This window comes from Budorcas taxicolor, chromosome 11 (assembly GCF_023091745.1).
Source record: "Budorcas taxicolor isolate Tak-1 chromosome 11, Takin1.1, whole genome shotgun sequence".
Classification (NCBI taxonomy): Eukaryota; Metazoa; Chordata; class Mammalia; order Artiodactyla; family Bovidae; genus Budorcas; species Budorcas taxicolor.
The window spans coordinates 100,008,424-100,019,710 of NC_068920.1; the positions used below are offsets into that span (position 1 = coordinate 100,008,424).

Genomic DNA, 11,287 nt, shown 5'->3' on the forward strand with positions numbered 1-11,287 from the left:
TTTCATTTCCACCTGCAGTCTCTTGAACAGACCTCATCATAGGATCCTAATCCAAAAGAAAGAAAAACTGGGATATAAGTGAGTAGTTGGAATATTTGGTGGTCACAGGCTGCCATAGGAGGGTTTAAACATACATGCTCTATATACTTTTATAGTTAATTAGTCTTATTGTTGACTCCATGTAAGAATTAAGAGGGAAAGCAGGGGTTTTGGAAAAAGAATCAAGAGCAAACAGAGCATAACCAAGCTACAAATGGAAGGTAAGGAGGAGAGCCTGAGGAAAGACGGAAAGTAAGAAAAAGTAGAGGATCAGCTTACCTGTATTTTGTTCAAGCCCTTTGAGGCAAATTTGTTTCCTTCTGGAATTGAACATCCACATGTCCCCCAAAGAATCCCTGTAGTGACCTGGTTTCCTTCCATGCATGGAAGAATTATTGAAAAATTCAAAGCATGCTTTACTTGGGCACAGTGGTGCAAGGTTAAATTGATGTACCAGTCTGAAGTTGTATAGATTCATCTATGAGTACTACTACACTTGTGAAGTATGGGATTGCATGCCACAGCTGTGCAATAGCATTTATAAAATGAATAACTGCTACAGAGATGTTTTTGCACATAGTTACAGAAAATATCAACAGTGAACTTTCAGCAAATCACAGAGGATCTATATAGTACATTTCTCTCTGGGTAATACCAAGTGAACTCAAATTTTTGAGAGTTTGGCTCACTTTAGTAAACTTCCAAGCTCAGACTGGATCAGAACAATGCCAAAAATCTGGGGTAATAAGTGAGAAAAGGGAACTAAATATCCTAATATTGTCTTTAAATGATCGAATATAAATATTTGAATATTTACAAATTGCAGCTGTTGTGCTGTTTTGTTCTTTTTTTTTTTTTTTTTGCTCCTCTATTTGGCATTCATTGTAGAGACAAAGTCTAAATATGATATTACATAGGTTATAAATAGTTTATTAAGTTGAATGACAGCATGCTTTGGTAGAAAATTTCACTGTACTGGAATTCAGGATTATAAGGGTCTAATTGCAAAAATATAATTAACTGGTTGTATAAACTCTAGTAGTCACCTCCCTCTCTCTGGTCCTGACTTCCCTCATCTTTAAGATGGAAATATCAGTGCCTTTCATGCTTTATCACAAGCATCTAAGAGTGTGTCTGTGGTAGGTGAAATAATGATTTCTAAATCATAAAACTAAGATCATGGTATTTGGTCCTTTCACTTCATAGCAAATAGATGGGGAAACAATGGAAACAGTGACAGACTTTATTTTGGGGGGCTCCAAAATCACTGCACATGGTGACTGCAGCCATAAAATTAAAAGACACTTGCTCCTTGGAAGAAAAGTAATGACCAACCTAGATAGCATATTAAAAAGCAGAGACATTACTTTGCCAACAAAACTCTGTCTAGTCAAAGCTTTGGTTTTTCCAGTAGTCATGTATGGGTGTGAGAGTTGAAGTATAAAGAAAGCTGAGCAGTGAAGAATTGATGCTTTTGAACTGTGGTGTTGGAGAAGACTCCTGAGTCCCTTTGACAGTATGGAGATCCAACCAGTCCCTCCTAAAGGAAATCAGTCCTGAATGTTCATTGGAAGGACTGATGCTGAAGCTGAAATTCCAATACTTTGGCCACCTGATGTGAAGAGCTGACTCATTTGAAAAGACCATGATGCTGGGAAAGATTGAGGGCAAGAAGAGAAGGGGATGACAGAGGATGAGGTGGTTGGATGGCATCACTGACACAATGGACATGAGTTTGGGTAAACTCCAGGAGTTGATGATGGACAGGAAGGCCTGGCATGCTGCAGTCCATGGAATCGTGAAGAGTCGGACAGGACTGAGCGACTGAACTGAAAGATGTCTATGTCAAAACTCCTGGAGCCTATTAATGTGTTACTTTCCATGACAAATGACTTTGCATATGTAATTGAGGTTAGGAACCTTAAAATAGGGTGAGTAGCCTTTATTACCCAGGTGGACCGAATCAGTCACATAAGACGAGAGCGCCTGCAACTTTCTCCACTAAAGCAGGAAGAGGCAAGTAAGATGGAGCAGAAGGGGACATCAGGAAGATTCCCACTGTGAGAAGGATTTGACCCATCTTTGCTGGAGGAGGGTCAGGTACTCATAGAAAAGCATGAGAAGGAATACAGAAAACATGGAGAAGCAAAGGCTAGCCCTTGGCTGGCATTCGGCAGGAAGGTCCCCAGCTCTACAGTTAAAAAGAAATGAATTCTACCAATGATCAGATTTATCCAAGAGCCTCCTGATAAGAGCTCAGCCATCCAACACCTTGATTTTCACCTCATGAAACTCAGAGCAGAGAAACAAGTATAATCAGGTCACAATTTTCCGACCTACAGAATTGTAAGATACTAAGTGATTGTTGTTTTAAGTTGCCATGCTTGTAATTTTTTATGATAGTGATAGAAAACTAATAAATACAGCCTATAAACATGATCCGCTGCACATAGGAATCTTTCTAAAATCTCATATACTGTCAAAAAAAATCTGAATTTTATATGAAACATGATATAAGTGTTTTTCACTCCAAAACAATGTTTTAAATTTCCATTTATTAAAAAATTTATTTATTGTACACCATATCATAGATGTGGTATCTGTATATCTATAAATATATCTAAGATATGGCATGCAATAAATATATTTTTATATTTTAAAAATATTGTACTTTTGAGTAACCCAAGCACCTCATTATACCAGATGAATCCTAGTTTGAGAGATAAATAATTAAATGATCTTCAAAGTCATTCGCAGTGCTCTTTTTCTAATGTGATTATATGAAATGTATTAAGTTAATACTGAAATTATGTAGAAATTAAAGGATACGTACAACCACAGTATGGCTTACTTATAACAAAGCAGGACATGGCAAGCGATAATTTCAGGATAATTCAGCCAACAAAGGAATTTACATTATGGCCCACTTGCAAGCAGTGTTTAGCCCTACCAATCTTAGCCATGTGGAGGTTATGTTGCTCCAGATTGTCTGATCTGAGGATCTGAGCTTCCCCCAGACACTAGCATGGTCCCATACCCAATCAAAAGGGAATATTGTTTAATCTAAGATGGAAAATAGCAGTATGTAGGCAAAGCACACATTGTGCTCCTGGACCACCAATTACAGCAAATTTTGCTTTAATGTGATGTTAAATAAAAACCCAGCAAAATGTAAGCTACAGTAACAGCAAAAATATTCTATGTTGGTTGCATCTGTAGTATAATTGTTTATCTGTGTTTTGGAGAAAAAAGTTTAGTATAAAATGAAAAGAAGCAACTTCAGTAAAGCACGTGAATAATGATTTGACATGACAATACAAGTTATCATAATAAATTATTTGGAGCAGTAGTTCTTATTATATTCTAGAACAAATTAAGAGATTTAAAAGGCCCTAAGGCCTGCTGCTCACCTGTTTGCAATGTCCAGGTGAATAGGGTTTGGTATTAACATAGTTATCACTCTATGATCATGTATGATGGATAGCAGATTATGTACGTATCTGCCTGTCAGGGAGGTATGATTTATGCATATCTGAACTCCAAAACATACAATCTTAAAATCCAGATATATTTACAAAAGATTATTAATTAAGATATGCATTCCTACAGATTCTAGAGTTAACCAAACAACTCCCACCAAAATACAGTAATTATAATAAAACTATATTTTATAATTGCATGCATGTGTGCATTCTGTCTCTTCAGTCATGTCCTACTCTTTGTGACCCCATGGACTGTAGCCCACCAAACTCCTCTGCCTCTGAGATTCTCCAGGCAAAAGTACTGGAGTGAGTTGCCCTGCCCTCCTCCAGGGGATCTTCCTGACACAGGGATTGAACCTGTGTCTCCTATGTCTCCCGCATTCCAGAAGGATTCTTTACCACTGAGCCACTGGGACAGCTCATATTTTATTATTAAGTAATTGCAAAAGAAAAAAATAGCTACTAGAAGCCATGAACAAATGAAGGAAACTATTTTTTCTGCTGCTTGCAGAAACTCCAACATTTTATGCATGTGCTCATACAATGAGAATTTTCTGCACTGCACGTAAGATGCACCAAAAGATGTCTTCATGTAATTCTGATTCAAGTGCTCAATAAGTACGACTAATGTGCAAATTTTAGTAACTTTATAGTTTACCGAATGACAGCTAAGAGTATGTTTAAAAAAAAAGTCTTTGGAATTACATCATGTTATCACTGACCCATAAGAAACAGAAAAAATGTTATTGCATCTATTGATTTAATTTCTACCCCATTAAGAGAACTCTGATTGTTAGTTAATTGGTGTTTCATGGGCCAAATGTTGAGAGTCAGAATTCATATTCAGGAAAACATCAAACAATTACAATTATGGTAGTTCTGATTTAAAAAAAAAAAACAAAGAATTCTAAACTATATTCTAAAATTAAAGATCAATACTTTCATCCAACCAAATGTATGAACAGTCTGGATTCTGTAGAAACTTCTGTAAAATTGCCACAGTAAGAACAGCAGTGGCACGATTCACCTGTGTATGACAGAGCTGGGAATGCCTGAGAGACTCCATCACCTCTAATTTACTCTAGCCTGGCTATTCTGATCTGTGAGGGGGAGGAAATTTGTAAATTATGTCTTATCTTCTTGAAGCAGCCCTCATATTTGGCAATCAACATGCCAAAAAGTTTTTTCTTGGTCTTATTTAATCATATTTCTCTGACAAACACAGATACACAAAATGATACAAGGACAAGTTACCATAGTAAAGAGTTTCAGGTTTTTTTAAGTAAAATTTTCAATTATTTAGCATGTATCACTGTCTTTCTAAAACTACTTACTGCATCACTGCCGGGAAACTGGCACTTATTAAATAAACAAGAACAGATGGCCATAATATGTAAATAACTATCACCCAAGTCAAAGATGTCATGATTTTCTGAGGAACCAGGCAGAAATGGATCAAGAAATCTCAAAAACATAACTCAATGGAATGATTCCCTTCCAAAACACATTAATAGTTATGTGATATTCTGTCAAAGGACACCAAAGATTTAAAAAATTGTATACATATGTATGTATAATGATAATTTATTATAATATTGATTTTATATCATATACTCAATAACATAGGTACCCTAGAACATGTCTCATGGAATCATTTCAACCACACAAATTTGTGAATGATGTCCTTTCCTGGTTTTTACAAGTTTAACACATGGTAGACTACTGGGAGGGGAAAATACTTTTATTTGTTAATTACTCATTACCTGGGTTACAGAGCCACTCAAAGAGTACTGAGAACAATTTTGGGATTCTTCTTACAGGTAAATTATTTAGTAACTTTTAGTTCAGCACAGATCCTACCAGAGCAGACAACAAATATATCTGAAGACACAAATGCATCTATCACATGAGTTGGGCTCCTGTTCCATTGTTCACACTCTTGTTCTGTATGGTCCTCTCTGTTGGTGATGTGATACAACTTTTCATTAGCATTGACAATCAAGTCAGGCCCTTCTGAAATATTTCAATAATGTGGGCCCTAAATTATACCATCTCCTGACCTTCTTGTACACTTTTTCTTTCTCTTCAGAGGTTTCTCCACATCTGGCATATTTTTGTGTTCTATTAAGCTGGATCTTATAACACTACAGTCTGTTACTTTCCCCAAGGACAGAAGGATGTGAGACCATGACAACTTCATGCAAATTATATTCAAGCTCCTCAGATTTTAGAAAACTTAGGTTCAAAAGTATAGAGAGGGTGAGCAGAATATATATATATATATTTTTTTTTTTAATTTATGAAGAGGATGATCAAGAAACTAAGAGCATTACACATTTATTTCACCACCTCTAAAGCTAATTTTGACCTGCTTATAAGGAAGAAAAGAGAATTTGCTTTATCTCTTATCTGTATTTTTTGAAATTAGTGCTTATTTTTGCCTTGGTTGTAAGTAACAATTTTTCTCCTTATAAGCTCATTTTGAGAGTTTATCACATTTCTTCATGATGGATTTACCTCCCTTTGGCTCATTGTCTGTGTCTACATATGGACTGTATCTATTGATAAGACATCTTCTTTTTGAGTCATTAATCCAGGAATGTACTGGGTTGTTCTAGCAATGAAGAAAAGGAAGTTGTTTTGAATCTATCCTAAGAAATATGGCAATTATTATTGCATTTGAGCAAAATATTAAAACTGCAGTTATGTGTTGAAAAATATTTTCTTACATCTTAAGGAAGTTATTGTAGTTCCTGTAGTTCATCTTTCATGTAGAGTCATTTATTTACTTTCACACTCTTTCTGTGATGTAGGAAGGTTAAATGTGATACTCATTTATAGGTAAAGAAAGTGATATATGAGTGACTTGTTGACAGCCACACTAAGAGAGGAAGACATTTCCACCAGATCAGGATGAGCAGAAGGAGAAAGAAAGGTAGAGGAAAAAAATGCCTTCTGACTATAAACTCTATTATTTGTGCATTACAAAAAAAAAAAATAGTAGACTAATATTACTGCCATAATCTGAATTGTAAGTAAAAGGATTCTTCAGAGAGACTGAACAGATATTTATTATCATGAGGATGATAACTTTACATAAGATAACATGATTTCAGATCTTTCCATGCAAGATTTTTCATTTTATATTTTCTCATACCTTCTCCCATCCTACCTTCATGCCATCTCATTACACCAAAACTTGTTTCAGTCTTCAAAACACAATGGTTTCTCAATGAAATTCATCTGTTTGACTTTATTTGTATTCCTGTTATATTCTGTTTACTCCTTACTAATATAAGAGCTTCAAGTCATGGATCTCCATTCTCCTGGCCAGACATTACTGAGATTTTCAACACCAGAGTAGAAATAATTATGGTATACATATTTTTACCCAAATCTTCTAGAAATCTTGAACTATTGAAGAAAGTAACTAATATGATATCTTTAGTGATTCATTATATTTCCAATGAGTTCTAAGTAGTGGAAAGGGTGTTTAGCATGGATGGAGACGTCAGTCAGTTCAGTCGCTCAGTCGTGTCCAACTCTTTGTGACCCCATGGACTGCAGCATGCCAGGCCTCCCTATCCATCAAGAATTCCAAGAGCTTGCTCATGTTCATCAAGTTGGTGATGCCATCCAACCATCTCATCCTCTATCTTGCCCTTCTCCTGCCTTCAATATTTCCCAGCATCAGGGTCTTTTCCAGTGAGTCAGTTCTTCATATCAGGTGGCCAAAGTATTGGAACTTCAGCTTCAGCGTTAGTCCTTCCAATGAATATTCAGGACTGATTTCCTTTAGGATTGACTGGTTGGATCTCCTTGCAGTCCAAGGGACTCTCAAGAGTCTTCTCCAATAGTTCAAAAGCATCAATTCTTCAGCACTCAGCCTTCTTTATGGTCCAGCTCTCACATCCATACATGACTTCTGGAAATAACATAGCTATGACTAGATGGACCTGTGTTGGCAAAGTAATGTCTCTGCTTTTTAATATGCTGTCTAGGTTGGTCATAGCTTTTCTTCCAAGGAGCAAGCATCTTTTAATCTCTTGGCTGCAGGATGGAGAGGTATATGTCACTTAACCTAACCCCTTCAGTTTAAAGATGAAGGAGGTAAAGTCTAGACTGGTTAAATTATCTAGTCAAGGCTACTCCATTTTTAACAGAATTTCTTTAATGAATGCGTATCATTTTAAAAGATGTAACTGACATATATGTATTCAGTTCAGTTCAGTCGCTCAGTCATGTCCAACTCTTTGCAACCCCATGAATCGCAGCACGCCAGGCCTCCCTGTCCATCACCAACTCCCGGAGTTCACCCAGACTCGCGTCCATCGAGTCAGTGATGCCATCCAGCCATCTCATCTTCTGTCATCCCCTTCTTCTCCTGGCCCCAATCCCTCCCAGCATCAAAGTCTTTTCCAATGAGTCAACTCTTTGCATGAGGTGGCCAAAGTACTGGAGTTTCAGCTTTAGCATCATTCCTTCCAAAGAAATCCCAGGGCTGATCTCCTTCAGAATGGACTGGTTGGATCTCCTTGCAGTTATGTATTAGATGTACACATATTTTTAAGGTGTACCATATGTTGATTTCATACATGTATATATTACAATATGATTATCACCATAGCTTAAGCTACTATCTTTATTATGTCACATAATGGTGAGATTTCTGATCTAGTCTTTAGAAATGTTGAAGTTTATGATACAGTGTTGTTAACTATAATCACAATGCTGTACCTTAGATCTCCAGAACTTATTCATCTTCCACCTACAAGTTTATAACCTTTGACCAACATCTCCCCAGTTTCCCTAATCATAGCCCCTGGCAACCACCATTCTATTCTCTGTTTCTACAAGCTCAGTTTTTTTGGTTTTTGTTTTATAGTCTGCATATAAGTGATATTATACAGTATTTTTGTCTTTCTCTCTGACTTATCTTACTTAATGTAATGCCCTCAAGGTCATTTTTTTTTCCATTCTACTAAGCAGAATATTCAAAATGCCATAATTGTTTTTTTCTTAAGCTAAGTTACATTTTTGAGGAAAGTTTTTTACAAGTTTCTAAAGTAAGCACGTTAAAAATATGAGGTCTATCTTTTGTCTTTTTAGTAGTGCTATTGAGTTCAGAATAGCAGTATGATGCTCATGATTATAGCTTCAGTTTCCTGGTCTGAGTATCTCCAGGTCCACTTATACATATTAAAATCATGGACTTGCTGGAACTTGACATGTGATTCTCAGTGTGCAAGGGTGAGTTCTTCATCACTAGTGGGGAAGAAAGGACAAGACAATGCCTACTGAAAGTGCCAATAATTTTCTGCACAAAAGACAGCATATGTAGACTGAATCTCATGGAGGAAAGAAACTGCACTCTGTTTCATACTTACATGCTGCTACTGCTACTGCTGCTAAGTCGCTTCAGTCGTATCCGACTCTGTGAGACCCCATAGACAGCAGCCCACCAGGCTCACCCGTCCCTGGGATTCTCCAGGCAAGAACACTGGAGTGGGTTGCCATTTCCATCTCCAATGTGTGAAAGTGAAAAGTGAAAGTGAAGTCGCTTAGTCGTGTCCGACTCTTAGCGACCCCATGGACTGCAGCCCACCAGACTCCTCCATCCGTGGGATTTTCCAGGCAAGAGTACTGGAGTGGGGTGCCATTGCTTCGGGTTACACGTGGTTTAATTTGCTTCCTGGGGGTCATGGAGGCTGCTCTCCAGGCGGAGGCGCTAGGCTGGGCTCTCCTGCAGCAGGCCCCCCACACCAGCCCTGCAGACCCTCGGGAAGGGCCGTGTCCTCCTCCAGGCCGCCCGTGCCCTCCACGAGCTCCTCGTAGGTGATCTTCTTGGCGAATGGCCGTGGCCAGAGCAGCTCCACAATGTCGGCCAGCTCCAGCACCTCTTTCTTCAGCAGCCGCCTTTCCACCTTGTCCACCTGGTCGTGGCAGCGCGTGAGCAGGTCCAGGGTGCGTGCATGCGCAAAGCCAATGAGCCGCCGCACTTCCTCGTCTATGAGCTGGGCCGTGGCCTTGCTGAACGGCTTGTCCACCAGCACCTCACCTGGCCCAGCTTCTCGCTCATCCCAAACTGCACGATCTGGGCATAGGCACTCCGGGTGACCTTCCTCAGGTCGTCCTGGGCCCCCATGTTGACCTGCCGGAAAAACAGCTGCACAACCACGCGGCTGCCCAGCATGGCGCACATGCAGTCAAAGAGCTGCTTCCGTGTGTACAGGTATTGCTCCCTGGGCAGGCACTGGGCACAGCCAAGCCCCTTGCCCCGGGGGACGATGGACACCTTGAGCAGGGGGTCTGCGTGTTCCAGGAACCCGCCCACCACCGCATGGCCAGCCTCATGGTAGGCCACCGTCATCTCCTCACAGGGCTGCAGGACCTGTCTTCTTCTCAAGGCCTCCAATGACCCTCTCGATGGCCTGCTCGAGGTGCTTTCCCCGACAGAGGGTTTTGGGTGGCGGGCGGCGATCAGGGCGGCTTCGTTGCAAACATTAGAAATATCAGCACCTGTGAAGCCTGGAGTGAGGGCCGCAAGCTTCCTCGCCAGGGCATCCTTTCTGAGGCTCTCGTCCAACTTGAGTGGACACAGGTGGACCCTGAAGATAGACGACCTGCCTTTGATGTCCGCGGGGGCAAATGTAAATCTGACGGTCGAAGCAGCCCAGCCACATCAGGGCTGGGTCAAGGACATCGGGACGGTTGGTGCCGGCCAGCACGACGACGTTCGGGGTAGAGTTGAATCCGTCCATCTCCAGGAGCAGCTGGTTCAGGGTTTTCTCCTGCTCACTCTGGCTTCCAAGTGCCTGCGGCCACGCTTTTGGCCAATTGCATCAATCTCATCAACAAACAAGATACAGGGAACATTTTCCCGGGCCATTGCAAACATGTCACGAACTCGAGCTGGGCCAACACCAACAAACATCTCCAGGAACTCAGAACCATTCATGGTGATGAAGGGCATACGAGCCTGCCCCGCGGTTGCCTTGGCGAGAAGCGTCTTGCCAGTACTGGGAGAACCTGTGAGCATGGCTCCCCTTGGAATTTTGGCCCCAAGGTCCTGGTACTGTTTGGGGTTCTTCAGGAAATTCACAAATGCCATGATCTCCAGCTTGGCTTCTTCGCAACCAGCCACGTCTGCAAACCGCTCACCGATGTCATCCTTGATGATCTTGGCTATTGTCTCACCAATGCCAAAGAGGCCCCCTCCTCGCCCACCACGCCCAGCCCCCATCGGACCCCTCGTCATGGCATAGAAGATGCCAATCATATTTACTTACTTACTTACATGGATTATTATAAATGTTACTTTAACCTGATCCTTCCCCACCCCCACCTCCCAGCAAAGTATAAAGCATGGAGATAGAAGATTATCAAAAAAGTATTTTAGAACATTATCTACCAAGACTGGGTCATGGGGTAAGGAATATAATCTATACAACTTGGAGAAGAACATATCATGGCCTCGAATGAGATAGAAAATATTAGGAGTAGAAATGAAAAGTCTTGCCTCAGCATTGTCCCTTGCACAGAATATACTTCACTAATGTTATTTGAAGAAATTTATATCTCAAAACCATCTTGTAGTCTTAAATACCTCATAATACAATCTTTGACAGCTTGTATGAAAATGATGCATATTATAAGAGCTCTGCATGTCCAAAAAAATTTAGAATATGAAGATATTATAAATGTGAAGTTTCTACATTGTATCAAAATACCTGAAGACATATGAATTTATCTCTACCAACTCCTAA

At 39.9% G+C, this 11,287-nt stretch overlaps 1 pseudogene; it reads right to left on the reverse strand.

Annotated features, from left to right (window-relative positions):
• Window positions 1–9,190: 9,190 nt before the first annotated feature.
• Window positions 9,191–10,800, reverse strand: LOC128056753 (AFG3-like protein 1; annotated as a pseudogene).
• Window positions 10,801–11,287: the final 487 nt, after the last annotated feature.